This window comes from Phyllostomus discolor, chromosome 7 (assembly GCF_004126475.2).
Source record: "Phyllostomus discolor isolate MPI-MPIP mPhyDis1 chromosome 7, mPhyDis1.pri.v3, whole genome shotgun sequence".
NCBI lineage: Eukaryota > Metazoa > Chordata > Mammalia > Chiroptera > Phyllostomidae > Phyllostomus > Phyllostomus discolor.
Genome location: NC_040909.2, coordinates 33,078,044 through 33,099,030, shown reverse-complemented (window position 1 = coordinate 33,099,030; position 20,987 = coordinate 33,078,044). Strand labels below are relative to the sequence as shown.

At 35.2% G+C, this 20,987-nt stretch overlaps 1 protein-coding gene across 2 annotated transcripts in view; it reads left to right on the top strand.

Annotated features, from left to right (window-relative positions):
* The window catches only part of STAG1 (stromal antigen 1), a 381,447-nt gene that overhangs the window by 155,565 nt on the left and 204,895 nt on the right, over positions 1-20,987 (top strand). The window lies entirely within an intron of this gene.

The following is a 20,987-nucleotide window of genomic DNA, read 5'->3' as shown; positions in this document are numbered from 1 at the left end:
ATTTTTTTCATTGCTTTATAGACAGAGGAAGGGGGTGGGAGGCGGGGAGGGGAGAGAGAGAGAAACAGACTCGGTGTGAGACAAACATCGATTGGTTGCTGTCTCCTACACACTACGATGGTTGGGGCTAGGGGTCAAACCAACAACTTGGCTATCTGCTCTGACTTTGAATGAAACCCGTGGCCTTTTGGTCTACGGGAGGATGCTCCAACCAGCTGAGCCATGCTAGCCAGGGTAAAAATGGATACTGTTTAATGACTATTTCATATGTGCCAAGCTGTGTGCTTTACATATATTAACTCATTTTACATTAGTTAACAGTTTTATCAGGCAGATGTGATCTTTATTTTGTAGATCAGAAAACTATGAATAAAGGGCTTAGGTGAGTGTTTGGGCATCAAGTAGTTTATAAGTTCCAAAGATATGATTCCAAATAATATTTGTCTCAATCTGGGGTCTACATGTGTAGCCACAGGATACTATGGGGATAACAATAAAGGGTTCTTATCCAGCCCATTCTCTGTGAATGAATGAATGAATATGAGGATATTTGTCAGAAAATAAATGCATCCTGTGGGAAGAAACTGTGGTGAGAGACTAAGGCTGAGTAAAAGAAAGTTAATGAGGAGGAGAAAGGCCAATGTGAACAAATTATGCAAAAACCCCAAAGATAAGAAAGCACTGCACACTCCGGGAAATAAATAAATTGAGTTTGTGGTTCTATCCAGACCATGGAGATAGGTGAGGAGTTGCATGAGATTAGGCTGTATTATGGAAAACAAGTTCATTAATTTTACAGCCTTAAAATGGGCAAGGCACAAGCTCTGAGTGATGTACTTTACATATTTTATCTAATCCAATATACTATAAGTATCCTATTGGATTGGGTTTTGATTTTAAAATAGCTGATAGGCTTTACATTTTTACCCTTGTAACTCATTCCCATGGTTGAAAAAACTTAAAAATTATTTTTAAAGATACAAAGCAAAAAGTCTTTATCACTTCCTTCCTCCTTATCTATATACAATAAATATATCCACAGAGTTAACTGCTCTGAACTACTTTCTAGTATGGTCCATCCCATTGTCTGTGTATCTTTCGAACTGGTCTATCTAATTTCCATACATATAAGTAGGAATATGCAGGGTAGGGGCACAAGAAGCTTTACCATTGTTCATATAGAAAGTAACACAATAATTAATAAATACTAATAAAAGAATAAACTGTTTTGTGTATTCAGAACTGGAAATCTCTTTTGCCCCACCTATGTATTCTTTCTTCTAACACAGAAAATAATACTAGTGATATATAAAGAGCTTTCTTAGTGGGGGTTTTTTTTTTGATATTTTTTCTTCTAACACAGAAAATACTACTAGTGATGTATAAAGAGCTTTCTTAGTGGTTTTTTTTTTTTGATAAAGTGTCATAGCATTTTCCTTGTATATATACATTAGTTTACTTCTTTTAGCTGACCATTGTGTTATTTATAGTCTTTTGCTATTACAAACAATACCATATGAACATAATGAGTCATTTTTATACTTTATTTGCTTTATATGGAAGAATGTAGATAAATATATTTGTAATGATACTGGAAACATATTGCCAAATTACCTGCTGAAGGATTTGTACCCAATTTTCCTCCCATCAGTAATATGGAAGAATTCTTATTTCTTCTTAGTTTTTTCAACAAAATGTTCTTATAAAATTTTGGATTAGTTTTAGGAATGATTTAAAAATATGTCAGTGTGACTTTTTTTTAAAATTCAGGTGAAAGTTACTTAATATACAATTAACTATTGTAAAATGTACAATTCAGTAACATTTAGTGCATTCACAATGTTGTGCAACCACCTCTCTCTAGTATCAAAACTTTTTCATCACCCCAGAAGAAATAGCTCATATTCATTAGGTAATTATTTCCTATCCCCCTTTCCCCTGAACCCTTGGCATGCACCTACCTGCTTTCTGCTTCTATAGATTTGCTTATTCTGGACATTTTACATAAAATGTGACCTTTTTACATCTGATTTTTTCATTTAGCATAATATATTAGGTTTATTGAAGTAGTGGTATGTATCAATAATTCATTAATTTTTATGGCTGAATAATATTTTATTGTATGTATATATCAGAATTTGTTTACTCATTCATCTGTTGATAGACATTTGGGTTGCTTCCACCTATTGGTTATTGTGAATGATGCTACTTTGAACATTCATGAACAGATATCTATTTGAATACTTGTTTTTTTAATTCTTTGGGGTAAAAACCTAGGAGTGAAATTGCTAGATCATATGGTAATTACATTTTAATTGTTTAAGGAATCGCAAAACTGTCACAGCAGCTGTACCATTTTATATTTCTACCAGAAATGTATGAGAATTCTTACTTCACATCCTCTCCAACATTTTTATTATCTAATTTAAAATTTTTTCAATTCACTAGTGGATATGAAATGATATCTCATTGTTTCCTTAACTACTAATGATCTTGAACATCTTTTCATGTGCTTTTGTGAACATTTGTATATCTTCTTTGAAGAAATGTGCATTCAGGTCCTGTGTTTATTTTAAAACTAGAGGTGTGGGTTTTGTTTTTTGTTTCTTTGTCTTGCATTATAGTAGTGGTTTATATAGTCTGGATACTAAACCCTTATATGAAATAGAACATACAACTATTCCCATTCTTAAGGTTGTCTTTTTATATTCTTAAAGATGCACTCTGATGCAGAAAACTTTTAAAATTTTATCAAGTCCTATTTAATTTTTTCATTTTTCATTAATTCTGTGTCAATTGTAAGAATCCATTGCCAATCCAAGGACATGAAGATTTATCCCTGTATTTTCTTTAATAAATTTATAGTTTTAGTTCTTACATTCAGGTTGTTGATCCATGGTTAATTTTAGTATAAAAATGATTTTAATTTGTGACTTAAATTCTCAGGAATGGGGCTTGAGAAGCATTTCTATTTCATTTTTTTGTGAATTTTCTGTTCCCGTCCCTTTCCAATTTTTCTTTTCACTATATAGTTCCTGAAAGGCATTTGGCCAAATGGATTTTAAAACCTTTTGACAAAAGAGACATAGATGCATCTTTTCTTAATGTGATTTAACAAAGAAAGCACACAGTCTCTTACATAGTGGAATAGAAAAAAAATTCAGAAATAGACTAAGCACCTCTGGAACTTTTAGGCATATCTTAAAACATAGGAAAGGAGAGAATTGTAAATTATAGCTATACTAAGATCATTTTTCACCTATCAGGTTGATAAGAAATTTTAAATTATAGCAATACTCTGTTGATTAGATTGTGTGGGAACATACTGTTTCATTGTTGGAATACAAATTGGTACATCTCTCAGGGAAATAGATATGGCAGTTTCTACCAAAACTACATGTTTTATCTTCTCACCTAGCCATTTTAGTTCTGGAATTCATTTTTCTGTAAAGTCTGAAATTATGTGAAAGTGAAAAATGAAGTGATTTTTAAAAAGCCATATTAACCCTAAAGCCAACACAATGCTGAAAGGAAACCAACAGGGTAATTTTCACTAAAGTCAAGTAAGGTAAAGATGCGTACTTTCAGAACTCCTATTTAGCGTTATGTTGGTGTTACAACCCAACACGTTTAGAAAATAAAATGAAGTAAGTATACTCATTATATAAGAATAACCTTTTGTAAGAGACAATGGAATAAAGACCCCCCCCCTTTTAAGGTAAAATAGGGCAGATGTGGGAAATTATTTCAGATCTATGCCTCACTTTGATGTACACCAGTATAAATTCCCAAATCATTAAGAATTTAAATAACAAAAGCAACAAATAGCAGAAACAAAGAAAAACAAACAGCAGATAAATACCAGAAAGAAAGAAATAATAAGCCTAGAAGAAAACATAAAAGAATTCCTTTATAGCCTTGGAGTATGAAAGACCTTTTATTAATGACTCAAAATTAACTGACTAAAAAATCTCTACATTATAAAAGATCGATAGGTTAAACCTATGCTAAAAACAATACTGATTACTTTTATGTGATGGGCACATTATAGGGAAAGTCAAAAGACAATGAACAAATGGCAATTTTATTATTATTATTATTATTATTATTATTATTATTACAAAGGCCAATCTCTCGATTACATGTTCAGGTAAAATTCGCACTTTGTAAGGACTCTTTATGTTGCAAAGTAATTTCCAAAATCCAGGTTAGTGTTGTGTTCTGTCACCTCATTTCCTCCTAAAGCTGTCTAAGAACCAAGAACAAACGAATGTTAAAAAAAAAAATCGGTTAAATTAGGAAGAATATCAGGGAAGGGGGGAAAAACATCACAAAACTTTTTTTCCCCTAGTTCTTTGCTAGAAAGGAAACTCTCACCAGTGACATGACAAATTGGAACATTCTGTCATGAGTAAAGAGTATTGGACAGCCTCTTTTCCATTTGGCTCCAGTATCACTATTTTCTCATCTTGACCCTTGAATCTAGGGGATGGTAGCTACTTTGAGATGCATCAGCACACCTAGTTTCCTTAACCGTTCCCAAATTTCCCTTCTGTAGTACCTCAGTTGAACCAGTTGAGTAAATTCATTCTACTTACTGCTGGAATCCTCAGAATATACTAACTAATTCAACATGTGATAATAGAATTTATTTTAGTATCAATGAGGTGTAGGATAGATGGCAGTGGAAAAGTGGATTTAAACACTGACTTTAGAGTTGTATTTTAAAGTTCTGTAACTTCATAAGCATTCATAGGATTAAATTCTGAGGAAACTAAGAAGATAACACTGAAAGATAGGATATATTTATAGTATTTTGCTCAGCAAAATGAAAATGTGTCATCTCTATTCAAAGTCTTACCATTGTTTAATACACCATTGGTGCAGGCATATATATTTGGGTATATATTAATGCATGCATATCACATATTTCAGAAATATATATATATATATATATATATATGGGTATTGATGGTTTTTCTTGAGAAATGTGCTTTTTTTTAAAGTTAGTAAAGGATTCATTTGTGAAACTTGTGAATTGTAGACTAGAAATGCCTTCTTTCTTAGTTGGTTATAACAAACAATTGCTCTGTTTCACAGTATTTTTACTTAAGAGTGGATTTCCAAATACCTGAGGGCTTTATGGGAGTGTAAAATTGCTAGAGAATTTACCTCATTCAGGAAAATTATTCTAAGAGTTTTTTTAACTTTCCCATTTTACGGGTGAATTGGTGTCACACTAATTTTTTTCATGAACCCTGTAAGCCAAAAGAATAATCTAACATTTCCTATTTGAAGTAGTTTGGTTCAAACAATTTATTTATATAGCCTAGCAGCTTAGTAGCTACTTGGAAAAATGATTAAATTGAAATAAAAGTAAAAATTGTCTTTTTTATCTAATGTTTTTTTGCATTCTACTGAATTTATTGCAGTGATGATTGTTAAAATTATACAGGTTCCATGTGCCCAATTCTATAACACATCATCTGTACACTGTATTCTGTGTTAACCACCCCAAGTCAAGTCTCCATCTATCGAGTGTGATCCACCATGTACTCTCTTCCACCTATCTCTACCCCTACTTCTCTGTGGTAATTATCACACTGTTGTCCCTGTCCATGACTTTTTTCTTCTTTTGGTGCTCAATGCCTCCAACCAAACACCCAGCCCCCCAACACCCTCAACACCCCCAACTGTCTCTATGAGCCTGTCACTGTTTTGCTTGTTAGTTCATTTTGTTCATTAGGTTCCACATAGGAGTGAAATCGTATGGTATTTGTCTTTTCTCTGACTTATTTCACTTAGCATAATGCTCTCCAGGTCTGTCTGTGCTGTCCCAACGGCTAACATTTCCCTACATTTTTTACGGTTTATATATTTCATTGTTTAAATGTACCACAGAGTTTTTATCCACTTGTCTATTGATGGGTTTGGCAGCTTCCAAATCTTGCTTATTGTAAATGCTGCAATGAACATTGGGAATGGGGGGTAGGAAAGGGTAGTAGGGGTTGTTCTTTTGAACTAGTGTTTCAGTTTTTTTAGGATAAATGCCCAGAAGTGGAATTGCAAATGATAAGGAAGTTTCATTTTTAATTTTTTCAGGGAACTTTGTACCATCCCTTAGTGGCTGCATGAATTTGCATTCCCACCAACAGTGTAAGGAGGGTTCCCTTTTATCCGAGTCCTCACCAACACTTGTTGATTTACTGATGATAGTCATTTGACAGGTGTGAAGTGATATCTCATTGTGGTTTTTATTTGCATTTCTCTGATGTTTAGGGATGTTAAGCATCTTTTCATCTATCTTTTGGCTCTGTGTATGTCCTCTTTGGAGAAGTGTCCATTCAGGCCCTTTACCCATTTTTTTTATCCTCACCTGAGGATGTTTTTTCATTGTTTCAGGAGGAAGAGGGAAGGGGAGAGACAAACATCTCTGTAAAAGAGAAAAGTCAATTTGTTGCTTCCTGTACACACTGGGACCAGGAATCGATCCAGCAACTTAAATTTATGTGCCATACTAGGAATTAAACCCACAACCTTTCAGTTATGGGAGATGCTCAACCAGCTGAGCCATACCTGCCAGGCTCTTTACCCATTTTTTAATTGAACTGTTTGTTTTTTTGTGTTGAGATGTATCAGTTCTTTTTAAATTTTGGGCATTAGCTCCTTATCAGATGCATCATTGGCAAATATGTTCTCCCATTCAGGAGGTTGTCTTTTCATTTTCTTGGTGGATTCATTTGCTGTGCAAAGACGATTGACATAGTCCCATTTGTTTATTTTTCTTTTGTTTCCCTTGCCCAAGGATATATATCAGAGAAAATATTTCTACAAGAAATGTTCCAAATTTTACTGCCTGTGTTTTCTTCTAGGATTTTTATGGTTTCAAATCTAACATTTAAGGCTTTAATCCATTTTGAAGTTTATTCTTGTGTGTGGTGTAAGGAGGCAGTTTTATTTTCTTTGCATGTATCTGTTCAATTTTCCCAGCACAATTTATTTATTAGACTATCTTTACCCCCATTGTATGTTCTTGCCTCCTTTTTCAAATATTAATGGACTATAAAGGCATGGGTTTATTTCTAGGCTCCCTATTGATCTACATGTTTGTTTTTATGCTACTATCCTGCTGTTTTGATTACCATGACCTTGTAGTCTAGTTTGATATCAGTTAGTGTGATTCTTCCATCTTTGCTCTTCTTAAGATTGCTGTGGCTATTTCAGGTCTTTTGTGGTTCCAAATAAAATTTTGGAATATTTGTTCCAGTTCTGTGAAATACACCATTAGTATTTTGATATTGTGTTGAATCTATAGATTGGTTTGGGTAGTATGGGCATTTTAATGATGTTACTACTTATTTTAAATTTCCACTTTTTTTAATAATTCTTTTTTTAAGATTTTATTTATTTTTAGAGAGGGAAGGGAGGGAGAAAGAGAAAGAGAGAGAAGCATCAATGTGTGGTTGCTGGGAGCCATGGCCTGCAACCCAGGCATGTACCCTGACTGGGAATCGAACCTGTGATGCTTTGGTTCGCAGCCTGTGCTCAATCCACTGAGCTATGCCAGCCAGGGTTCCACTGGGTTTTTTGTTAAAGATTTTTTATTTTTATTTATTTTTAGAAGGGAAGGGAGAGAGAAAGAGGATACATTGATTGTTTCCATCATTGTATGAGAGAAACAAATTGGTTGCCTCTCGCATGTCCCCAGCTGGGGACCTGGCCCACAACCCACACATGTGCCCTGACTGGGAATCGAACTGACAGCCCTTCAGTTCACAGGCTAATGCTCAATCCATTGAGCTACTAGCCAGGGCTATTGTTACTTCTTTCTCTTATGAACATGGTATATACTTCTACTTATTTATACCTTAGAAATAAGTGTCTTAGAATTTTTTGAGTGTAGGCCTTTTACATCCTTAGTTAAATTTATTCCTAGGTATTTTATTCTTTTCAAAGCAGTTGTGAATGAGATTGTTTTCTTAGTTTTTCTTTCTGATATTTCATAATTGGTGCATTGATATGCAACTGATTTCTGTATATTTATTTTGAATCCTGCTACTTTATTGAATTCATTTAACTGTTCTAGTAGTTTTTTGGTGTAATCTTTAGGATTCTCTCTATATAGTACTGTGTTACCTGTAAATTATGACATGTTTTACTCCTTTCCTTCTAATTTACATACCTTTTATGTCTTCTTGTTTGACTGCTATGGGCAGGACTTCCAGTATGTCTAATAATACTGTTGAAAGTGGACATCCATGTCTTGGTCCTAATCTTAAGGGGAATGCTTATAGTTTTTGCCCAGTGAGTATATTGTTGGCTGTAGGTTTGTCATATGTGGCTTTTATTATGTTAAGATACGTTCCCTCTGTTCCCACTTTGATAAGTGTTTTTATCATAAATGGATGCTGGATTTTATCAAATTCTTTTGCTGCATCTATTGCTATCATCATGTGGTTTTTATCCATCATTTTGTTTCTCTGGTGTGTCGCATTTATTTTCTGTGGATATTTTACCAACTTTGCATTCCCAGAACAAGTTCCACTTGATTTTGATGAATTGTGTTTATAACGTATTGCTGGATCCAGCTAGCATCTATGTTTATCAGAAATATTAGCCTATAATTTTTTTTCTTTCTAGTTTCTATGTCTGGTTTTGGAATTAGGATAATGCTGGCCTCATAAAACGAGTTTCAGCATCTTCCCTCCCCTTGAATTTTTTGGAATAGTAGAGAATGATGCATATTATTATTTGAATGTTTGGTTAAATTCAGCAGTGAAGTCATTTGTTCCAGGACTTTGGTTTCTTGGGGATTTTTCCTTACTGTCAATTTCATTAGTTGTAATCTGTCTATTCAGATTTTCTGATTCTTCATGATTCAGTTTTGGAATATTGTATGTTTCTAGCAATTTATTTATTTCTTCCAGCTTGTCCGGTTTTTTTGGCATATAGCTGTTATAATCCCTTGTATTTTTGTGGTGTCAGCTGTTATTTCTCTTTCATTTCTGATTTTATTTATTTGGGACCACTCTTATTTTATTATTTTGTGTGTATGTGTGATGAGTTTGGCTAAAGGTTTATCAGTTTTGTTTCTCTTTTTCAAAGAACCAGTTCTTGGTTTCATTGATCTGTTGATCTTTTGTACTCTATTTTTAGAATTTTGTTCCTTTATTTCTACTCTGATCTTTATTATTTTCTTTTTTCTACTTACTCTGGGCCTTATTTGTTGTTCCTTTTCTAGTTTTTCAAGTGTAACGTTAAATTATTTATTTGAAATTTTTCTTGTTTTTTGAGATAGGCCTGTAATACTATGCATTTTTCTCTTGGGACTGCTTTTGCTGTGTCCCATAGATTTTTGGTTGTTGTGTTCTAATTTTCTGTAGTTTCAAGGCATCTTTTGGTTTCTTTCTTGATCTTATTGTTAAACCATTCATTGTTCAGTAACATGCTATTCAGCCTCCATGTCTTTGTTTTTCTCCAGTCTACCTTCTTCTTCTCCCCTCCTCTCCCCTCCCTTCCCCTCTTTTCTTCTCTTCTCTTTCTTCTCTTTTCTTTTCTTTTCTTTTCTTTTCTTTCGACTGATTTCTAGTTTTATACCATTATGGTCATAGAAGATGTTTGATATCATCTCAATCCTCTTTAATTTACTGCAAACTTATTTTGTGTCCTAAGGTGGTCTATCCTAGAAAATGTTCCGTGTGTATTTGAAAACGATGTATACTCTTCAGCTTTGGGTGAAATTGTCTGAAGATGTCAGATCCATATGATCTAATGTGTCATTTAAAGTCACTGTTTTCTTGTTGATTTTCTGTCTGGAAGATCTATCCATTGATGTCAATGGGGTGTTAAAATTTCCTCCTCTGTGTTACTTTTAATCTCTCCCTTCATGTTTATCAAAATTTGCTTTATATATTTAGAGTTGGTCCTTTGTTGGGTGCATGTATATTTACAAGGATTATATTTTCTTGTTTGATTGCTCCCTTTATCATTATGTAGTTTCCTTCTTTATCTGTTATATAGCCTTTGTTTTAAAGTCTGTTTGTCAGGTGTTGTTATACCACCTTTTTCTTCCCTTTCCATTTGCATGAAATATCTTACTATATCCCTTTACTTTTAGTCTGTGTGTATCTTTCCTTCTGAGGTGAGTCTGTCATATACAACATGTATATGTGTGTTGTTATGTGTTCAGCTACCCTGTGTCTTTTGATTGGAGCATTTAAGCTACTTACATTTAAAGTGATTATATTTATTGCCATTTTATTCTTTTAACTGCATTCTTTTTCATTTTCTTCTTCCTTAGTTTTGTAGGCCCTTTAACATTTCTTGTAATACTGATTCAGTGGTAACAAACTCCTTTAGCTTTTTTCTTGTCTGGGAAGTTCTTCAGTTCTCCTTCAATTTTAAATGATAGCATTGCTGGGTAAAGTAGTCTTGGTTGTACTTTTTTTTAATCTCTGAATATTTCATGATAAGCACCTCTGGCTTTAAATGTTTCTTTTGTGAAATAAGCTGATAGTCTAATGGGTGTCCCTATTGGTAACTGTCTATTTCTTGCTGCTTTTAAGGTTCTTTCTTATCTTTAGGCTTTGCTGTTTTAATTATGATTATGTCTTAGTGTGGTCCTCTTTGGGATCATCTTGTGTGAGATTCTCTGTGCTTCCTGGACTTGTGTGGGGGTTTTTTCCTTCATGTTAGGGAAGTTTTCAGGGATTATTTCTTCAAATAGGTACTCAGTTTCTTCCTTGCTCCATCTCCTATGATATGAATGTCCCAAAGGTCTATTAAACTAGCTTCATTCTTTTTAAGTTCTCTTTTCTTTTTTGCTGCTTTGATTGGGTTTTTTATACCTTGTCTTTCAAATCACTGATTTGATCCTCTCCTTCATCCAACCTACTGTTTATTCTTTCCAGTGTATTTTTTTTTTCAGGTATTCTTCATTCCTTATTGGTCCTTTTTTATGGTTTCTATGTTCTTTTTCATTCTGTTGAGCACCCTTATAATCATTACTTTGAACTATGTATCTGACAAATTGCCTGCCTCCATTTCATTTAGCTTCTTTTCTGGAGATTTTTGTCCTGTTCTTTAATTTGGGGCCTGTTTTTCGGTCTTCCCATTTTGCCTGCCATTTTGTGTTAGTTTCTATGTATTAGGTAGGTCTGCTTATAACTGCTAGTCTTAGGGTGGCCTTACGCAGTAGGTGTCCTTTTGGATCCAGTGGCACAGTCTTTTTATCACCTGATCTGTGTGTTCCATGAATGTCCCTAGTGTGGTTATATGGGCCCTCCTGTTATATTTGAGTCTTGATGGCTATTGGCTTGTTTGTGCATGGGATCCACCCTCAGGTTGGCTCAAGCATGGCACGGGAGCTGCCGTGGAGGTGCTGTTCACTTGAAGTACATATAATTCCCCTCAGCAGGGTGTGATGCTTGCCGAGATCTCCCTTTGGTTATGCTGCTTGTGAAGGTTTTAGATCCTGCTCTGTTGTTGTCTGAAGCTGGCCACTATGTTGGTTCTGAGCCTCTTGGGAGGGACTTTTAAGCCAATGTAAGACACTACCTGTGACTGGCCATCCACAGCTGTTTGGAGCTACGTGTGATCCACAGTTTATGGCTGTATTTCTGGGATGGATGCATTCGGGACAGATCAAGATGCAGGTTAAGACCAGCTTTTACTGGAAGTGGGCCCAGGGGCAGTTCAGCAAAAGTCCCAGGACACACTGACACGATCTGTCTCTCTGCAGGCTGCCTGCTGCCACTTGGGCTCAATCACTAAAAGAGTATGTAGCTTTACTCCCCAGCAGGGCATAAGCTCCACAAAGTGGAGAGAAAGGGATTTCAGAGGGCAGCCTATTGCTTTTCTTCAGGCAGATGCCATATGGAGGGGATTGTTCCTCCCAATAAAGATGGTGTTTGTGTCATGGGAGAATGATTCAGCGCAGGGATCTTGGGCGGCTGTCCCTTCAGCTCTCTTCACAAAGCCACAAACACAAAACTTAGATTCTCCTCACATGACTCTAATTTGATTCACCCTCTTTCCTCGAGAGCCCAGGGTGAGCGACTGTGAATGAAATTTTGTGTGTTGGCACTTTCCCGGGATACCTCTGTTTCTGGTATACTTCCCTTTCTCCTTGGCAGACAGAAACCCTGCTGCTTTTCATAGTTAGATGTTATGTGGGTGCCTCTTCCCATCTCTGGTGCTTTGGACTAGGGAGCCCAGCTTGGCGGTTTAGACTTCATGCTTTTCGGGGGACCCTCCCACAGCTGGAGGTATCTATCCCTCTGGAATCTCAGCCACTGCCCATAGGGGCAGGGCCAGTCCTTCTTGCTTCTCTGTTCTTCCTGCCAGTCTTGACGTGCCATCTTGTGTAAATCCTAGGTGATTGTTTTACACTTTAGTTGTAATTTCAGTTTGGTCCTGGGAGGAGATGAGTGTAACTTTCACCTACTTAGCTGCTATCTTGGATCTATATTCCACTTTTAATACCACTATTACTTACTAATAGATTTATACACTTAATGGGCACTGACAGATTTTGGAATCATGCTCACTTTCCATTGGTTTTGCAGCAGTATTTCTGAAAACAGCTTCTTGAAGATAGGATAACATCAAAAGGAATAAAGTTCAATCCTCTGTTGAAAATGAATTAAGTCATTTGAATAGTTCCTGTCAAAACTGATCAATATTAAATATCACATATTTAAAAATTTAAGATACTCCACAATGCCCATATGTGTTTGCTTCAGTAGCTGTGGTTATTTATTTCAGTGTATACTTTGGGCATTGTAGCTTTTTAACTAATGACTGGCAAAGGGTTGCCTCTCAGGTGAGATAACTTTGTAGTGCATAACCTATTCTGACTTCCAGAGTTTTCCAAGGCGTTTGATTAGACTCCAGTTATTTATTGTCATAATTGGCTAGATAACACACTTTATTGTCTGCATTTTTTTCTTTGTTTTATTTTCTCATTTCACTGCCAGTATTTTATGATGGACTCTTCTGAATAAATTACTTATTCTGATAGTTTCAGTGTCTGTATTGGAGAGTAGAAACAGAGATTTGTAATGGTTTATTATGTATGCTCCTTAGAATTGTTTTATGTATGTACAGTGTGTTATAGATAATTAAGCATTATTTTTCCTAAATCCTTTTAGATTGTGACATACATACAGAAGAGTGTATAAACTATATAAGGGCAGGGAACGTAATATTTATATTGTGAATCTTAGTGTTATCAGTACTAATATCAAGGGAAAGAATATTGCCATGACTTCAGAAGATCTCTTACCTCCCCTATCCTATCACTACTGTTTCCATTTTCCAGAGATAAATACTACTTTGATTTTGCGATAATTATTTCCTTGATTTTCTTTATAGTTTTACCATTACCAATTCTTCTTTAAACAAAGCAGTTTAGTTTTACCTGCTATTCTTCTGTAGATAGTTAACTATATGTGCTCTTTTGTGCATAATTAACTGTAGCTACTCTTTTGTCTTGCTTTTTGTGCTCATTGTTTATGAGTTTCATTTATGTTGCCTGTACCATAGTTTATTTTAATTGATATAAAGAGGGCATTTTTTTTTCTTTTAGTGGGCTTTGCTGTGCATTGTAGAATATTTAGCAGCATCTTTATTTAGCCTTTATCCATTATATATCAGTAGCACAGTCTTCTCTCTCCTCCCACATTCCCCTCCCTGGTTGTACAGCCAAAAATGTCTGCAGACATTGCCAAATGTCACTTGAGGGTGCAAAATTGCTATAAGTTAAGAACTGCTGTAAAGTACTCGTCATGTAAATATAAAAGTGTATTTAAACTTCCTACTCTTGAAGGAAGTTGGGTGGTTTCCAGCTTTTGAATAATACAAACAATGTTACTATAAACTGTCTTTTTTCGCATCTTATTTGGTGTCCATGTGCTCAAGATGCTCTAGTTTGTGGAGTGAAATTGCTAGGTTGTCAGGGCTGTAACTTTTCTAGATAATACCAGACTGTTTCCTGAAGTGGCTATAGTAACTTTTTATCTTCCAGTCAATGTCACATGTAGTGTTGTTGGCCTTTTTAGTTTTACCTTGGATAGGTTTGCAAGTATCACATGAAGGTTTTAATTTTATTTCCTCTGAGATTAAATACTATTTCATTGAGATAGTTACTATTGAGATTAAATACTATTTCACATATCATTTAGATTTTCTCTATTGGGATATAGTTGTTTTCTTGATTGATTTGCAGGGTTTTCTTTTTTAAGTGTTACTGTTGCCTTTGTTGGTTATATATATTGCAAATATCTTCTCCCATCTTGCAACTTAATTATTATTATTATTATTATTATTTATATTGTCTTTTAGTAAATTATTTCTAGAGAGCAGTGATTTTTGTCATTTTATTCTCTACTATATCCCACCACCTATAAATATTTGTTTAGTGCATGAATGAACATAAGTTCTTAATTTAGGATTAGTAATTTTTTCATTTTTATTGGCTTTTTATGTCATAAAAATTATTTTTTGGCACCATGGTTTTTGAAGATACTCTGCTTTCTATTAAAAACTTTCTAGTTAATATACAGTTTAGTTATATACAGTTCGGCTATTCACATTTAGGCCTTTTTACTTCATCTGGGATTCATTATTTTTTAAACGAAATGTCCTTCAGTTCTTTACTGTTGTACAATGACACCACTGCCATATATTGATAATCTGTGGGAGAGAATGTTTCTGGGCTCTTTTCTGGTGTTTGGTTTGTTTGAAGAATTTATTGAGTAGAAATTTCTTGGCCTTTTGTATTTTCATGTATATTTTAGAGTTACTCTGTCAAATTCTATCATAAAACTTGGAGTTTTGAATAAAATTATATTGAATTTATATATCAAATTTCTCAACTTCGACACTTGATATTTTGGGTTGGATAATTCTTTGCAAGGGAGCTGCTTTCATTGTAGACTATTTAATAGCATTCATACTTTTACCCACTAAAGGCCAGTAGTACCATACCCCAACCTTTGTTGTTCATAACTGGGTGCAAAGATTGAGAAATACTGCTGTGTATCAATGGGAGATGAATTTACAATATTGAGTCTTCTGATTCATGATCAGTATATTTATTTAGGTCTTTATTTTATTTCAATATTTGAGAAAAATGTTTTTGAGTGAAAACGTCTTCTGCATCTGTTAGTAAAATTTTTGTTTCTGGACTTGAAGCATTTTAAAAATTCATTATAAGTAACATCGTTTTTTATTTTTTTAGAGTTTATTTTTTAGAGTAGTTTTAGCTTTGTAAAAAATTAAACTAATGCCCTGGGTGGTGTGGCTTGGTGGATTGAGTACTGGCCTGAGAATCAGGGACCGGTTCAATTCCCAGTTTAGACCCCATGTCTGGGTTGCAGGCCAGGTCCCCAGTAGTGCTGCACTCTGAAGGCAACCACACACTTATGTTTCTCTCCCTGTCTTTCTCCCTTCCTTCCCCTCTCTAAAAATAAATAAATAAAATCTTTTTAAAAATAAAACTATTATTTACAAAATTAAGCCAAAATTATAGAGTTCCCATATACCCTCTTCCACAGTGTCCTGTATTATTAACATCCTTCTTTAGTGTGATGTTTGTTACAATTGATATATTATTATCATATTTTTCAGACTGTAAGACACACTTTTTTACCGCAGTTTTTGCTTCAAAGTTTTTTTCCTATTTTCCTCCCCTAAAACCTAGGTGCGTCTTGTGTGGTCCCCACATACACATAGGTTTTAGAGGAGGAAAATATTATCTGTGAGAATCTCACTTTATCTGTGGCTGTGCTTTTTTCTAAAAGTCTATATTTGAATATCAATAACATAACACCTTTCATGGTTTTCTGGCTTTACCTTTTCTATTTTTTTCTCTCGTTGTTTCTCTAACTTTACCTCTTAAATGCCTTGTATAAACAACATATAGATGGACTGTATATTTTTTATTCAATTTGGAAACTTTTTTGTTTTACTGTGTCACTTAATTTTTTATATTTAATGGAGTCACTGGATATTTGTGTCTATATTGAACCACTGCTTCTTTGTCCTGTGTACTTTTTATTTTCTTTATTTTTCTCTTTTTTCTTACCTATAGATTCTTTGAATCCAAAAAGAATTCTTTTTCTCTCTGTTTCTTTGGATTTTTATAGTCTTTATATTCATTTAATGGTTAACCTAGATATTATAAAAGTCATCCTTAGCATATAATAAATCTGTAGGTATTAGAATTACCACCTTTGCCCTTTTCCCAAACAGGACCTAGAACACTATAATTTCACTTCCTTCTTTTCTTATATTATAATTTAAATCTATTTATTTTCCTATAGTCATTATTACTTTTTTAAATGCAATTATTTTTTAAAAGATATTATTTATTTTTTTTAGAGAGAGGGGAAGGGAGAGAAAGAGGGAGAAACATCAATGTGCAGTTGCCTCTCATATGCCCTGGCTAGGAATTGAACTGTCAATCCTTTGGTTCATAGGTTGGTGCTCGATCCACTGATCCACACCAGTCAAGACTAAAATGCAATTATTTTTTACTTAGCTTTACGCATAGGAATGCCAGTTTGTTTTTTTAATATATTTTATTGATTATGCTATTACAGTTGTCCCATTTCCCCTCTTCTCTCCCCTCCACCCTGTACCCCCTCCCACCCACGTTTTCCCCCTTTAGTTCATGTCCATGGGTCATACTTATGAGTTCTTTAGCTTCTACATTTCCTGTACTATTCTTGCCCTCCCCCTATCTATTTTCAACCTACATTCTATGCTACTTATTCTCTATACCTTTTTCCTCTCTCTCCTCCTCCCACTCCCCCTGCTGCTAACCCTCCATGTGATCTCCATTTCTGTGGTTCTGTTCCTGTTCTAATTGTTTACTTAGTTTCTTTTGGTTTTGCTTTAGGTGTGGTTGTTGATATTTGTGAGTTTGCTGTCCTTTTACTATACATGTCTTTTCTTTATCTTCTTTTCTTAGATAAGTCCCTTTAGCATTTCATAAAATAAGGGCTTGGTGATGATGAACTCCTTTAACTTGACATTATCTGAGAAGCACTTTATCTGCCCTTCCATTCTAAATGAGACCTTTGCTGGATAGAGCAATCTGGGATGTAGGTCCTTGTCTTTCATGACTTGGAATATTTCTTTGCAGCCCCTTCTTGCCTATAAGATCTCTTTTGAGAAATCAGCTGACAGTCTGATGGGAACTCCTTTGTAGATTACTGTCCCCTTACCTCTTGCTGCTTCTAGGATTCTCTCCTTCATTTTTACCTTGGCTAATGTAATGATGATGTGCCTTGGTGTGTTTCTTCTTGGGTCCAACTTCTTTGGGGCTCTCTGAGCTTCTTGGATTTCTTGGAAGACTGTTCCCTTTGCCAGATTGGGGAAGTTCTCCTTTATTATTTGTTCAAATACGTGCTCAATTTGTTGCTTTTCCCCTTCTGATTCTGGTACCCCCTATAATTCGGATATTGGAACGTTTAAAGGTGCCCTGGATGCTCTTAAGCTTTTCCTCGATTTTTTTGAATTCTTATTTCATCATGCTTTCCTGCTTGGTTGATTCTATCTTCCTTCTGGTCCACTGTATTGTTTTGAGACTCAGATTCCTTCCTTTCACTATTGGCTCTCCTTCGTATATCTTCCTGTATCTCTTTTATGGTAACCTGCATCCTTTCATCTAAGTTGCACTCAAAATCAACCAGTTCCGTGAGCTTTCTGATCACCAGTGTTTTGAACTGTGCATCTGATAGATTGGCTATTTCTTGGTCGCTCAAAAGGATGAGTCCTGGGGGACTGATCTGCTCTGTTGAAAACATGTTTTTCCCTGTCTCTCCTTTTTTTGGGGGGGGGGTCTGGTCGCTCTTGTTAAGGTGGGGGGACAGAGCCTTAGGTGTTCACTGGGGCTGGGCACACCAGTCGCTAGATTGTGGCGTTATATGTGGGGGCGGGAGCCGGGACAGGAGGGGAAAATGGCGGTAGTTCCGTTCTCCTGGGCTCAGACCCTTCTCTAGGCTCCTGGGCTGCGAGTTCTGCCCTGGTCCACAATCGCTGCCCCTTTGGGTCTGCCAGCCGCAGCTTTCGTACTCAGGGATCACCGCTGCATTCTTGCGCCCCGATGGCTGTCACGCCCATTTCGCGCCAAACTTTGTCCAACCTCTGCGCACCGCAGACCCGCAGAAGCCCCACGCCCTCCCGGCTCATCTTCTCCTACCAGTCCGGATGAACGCATCTACTTCAACTTCTTGGCTGTCCGACTTCCATTCAGATAAATCCTCTGTCGGTTCTGGGCGTTATTCTGTCTGTAAATTATTGTTGTAAATTATTGTTGTTCTAATCTTGGTTGTGCGAGGAGGTATGGTGCGTCCACCTATTCCTCCATCTTGCCGGAAGTGGAATGCCACTTTGTTTTTTTATTGTTTTCTTTAAGTCATGTATATCTAGGATCACTTCTGCCTGAGGTACAGCATTATAAAATTTCTTTGAGTTCTTTAGGAAATTCTATAGATCCTGTGGACTTCATCTGAAAATCTGTTTAACTTGGTCTTTATTTCTTAAAATATATTTCAAGGGTATATAATTTAATATTGGCAGTTTCGTTTCTCAGCACACTGAAGACATTTCAGTGTATTCTGGCTTGTATTGTTGAAAATTTAGGATAATCTTTTTTTTTTTTAATTTTAATACTTGCTTTTCCCAAAGTTTAAGGTTTTTCTCATTGTTTCTTGTGTTCTGCAGTTCGACTATATCATATTGTAGGTATAAGACATATTGTTTTTGGTGTCTTTTATCAGGTGTATCTTTAAATATTACATTTACTCCTCTTCTTCCTTAGTAACTTAGTTTTGCATACTGTCTTCTGTGTACCTGCTATGTTTTTGAGCTTCTCTGCTACCTTATAATTTTTCCCTGTTTTCTAGTTCATTTACTCTTTTTTTCATCTGTGCCAATCTGTTGTAATTACCATTGTTCATTTCTAGAAATTATAGTTTCTTGGTTCTGAATTGTTCCTTGTGAATATCCAGTTTCATACTTTCTTTCTAACATGTTAGTTTTATTTCTTTTACAATCTTTCTCTCATAAGTCTTTATAATTTTATTGCCTTTTTCTGTTGCTTATTCTTTTGTACATTGCCTTTTTAAGTGTGTTTAGTTACTCTTTATTCTAAGTTCCATATTTTCTCTCAAATTTACTTGAAGGCCAGAATAAAGGTACATTTCTCTAGAGAGGATTTAGTGTTTGCTTGACAAGTGCCCCAGTGACACTACCAGTTTAGGACCATTTGCAACTAAATACAGTTTGAAGTTTTCTCTGCCTAATTATGCAAATTTAAGATATTTGTGGGAGCACAATTTTTAATTACTACTTCTCAGATACATTTATCTCCTACACAGGACCAAGATAACCTTCATTATTTGTAGTCCTCAGATTAGGAGGTGTTAGATTAACTGCTGCTTTAATCTTCACCTAGAGATGATATCTTTTGAGCCTCCACTTATTGAAAGAGTTGTTTCTCTTAGATCCTGTGCCAAGAATTCTCAATTTAATCATTGCAGGCTCATCAAGTATCATCAGAGAAAAAGTTATTTCAGTACTGCCTTGGTTGGCCTGGCTTGGTTGGGTGGAATATCGTCCGATAACCAAAGGGTTGTGGTTTCAATCCCTGGTCTGGGTGCCTACAATGCTGTGTCCAGGTGTGAACAATCCCCCATCTAGGTGTATTCAGGAGGTAACTGATCAATGCTTCTCTTGCATTGATGTTTTTATCTGCTCCTTATCCCCTCTCTCAAAAACAAAACAAAACAAAAACAATAAAAAAATGCCCTCGGGTGAGATAAAAGAGTTTCAGTGCTCCTTCTGTATTTTAGAGGTTTCTGCTTTCAGTTAGTATTTTAGTAATTTCTTACTTCATAGGGTTTCAGATGCTTTTCAAAATTTGTCTGAAACCCTGGCCAGTGTGGCTCATTCATTTGGAGCATCATCCCTTCCAGGGGTGTCCACACTTTTGGCATCTCTGGGCCACACTGGAAGAAAAAGAGTTGTCTTCAGCTGCACATTAAATACACAAATACTAACAAGCACACACACACAAATCTCATAATGTTTTAAGTACATTTATGATTTTGTCTTGGGCCACATATGGCCCCCAGGTCGTGGGTTGGACACCCCTGTGGTTCGCAGGTTACAGTTCCTGGCAGGACACATGCAAGAGGCAACTGATGGATATTTCTCTCCCCCACACCTAAAAAAAAATCAATAAGCATGTCCTCAGGTGTGGATATAATAATGATAATAATAAAAATGTTTCAAATTTTATTTGATTTTTCAGGAAGAATATTTATATAAATAATATTGTTTACCATATTACCATAATTAGAACTTGTCCATATCAATTTAAAATGATTTCTTTCCTTGGAGTGTGTGTGTGTGTGTGTGTGTGTGTGTGTAAAAACCTAACTCATAATTTTGAAAATTCCACATATGTGTGCATATTTAATATTGTTGTATGGCAGTATCTGCCTGAAAGGACTGTGACTTCATTGGAAGTAATTAAAAATCTTAATCATCTTTTTAAGAAATCATGCTGGAGCAGTTGTAAGTTCATATAGGAAAAGGAAGTTAAACATAGGTCTCACGCTTTTACTGAAAAATTAACTTAAAATAGATAATGTAAAATACAAAACCATAAACTTAGAAGATAAAACATAGGAGAAAGAAAGCCCACATGATCTTGTGTTCAGTGATGAGATTTTTAGATATAACTAGTGAGAATACAGTCCATGAAAGAAAAAATTGACATGTTGGACTTAACTAAAATTAAGTTTTCTGTTCTGTAAATAACACTTAAGAAAATGAAAAGATAAGTCACAGCCTGCGAGAAAATACTTGGAAAACACATATATGATAATGGACTTGTATTTGGAATACACTAAGAAATCTTAAAAACACAAAAAATAAATAACCCAAAGAATCTGAACATACACCTACCAAAG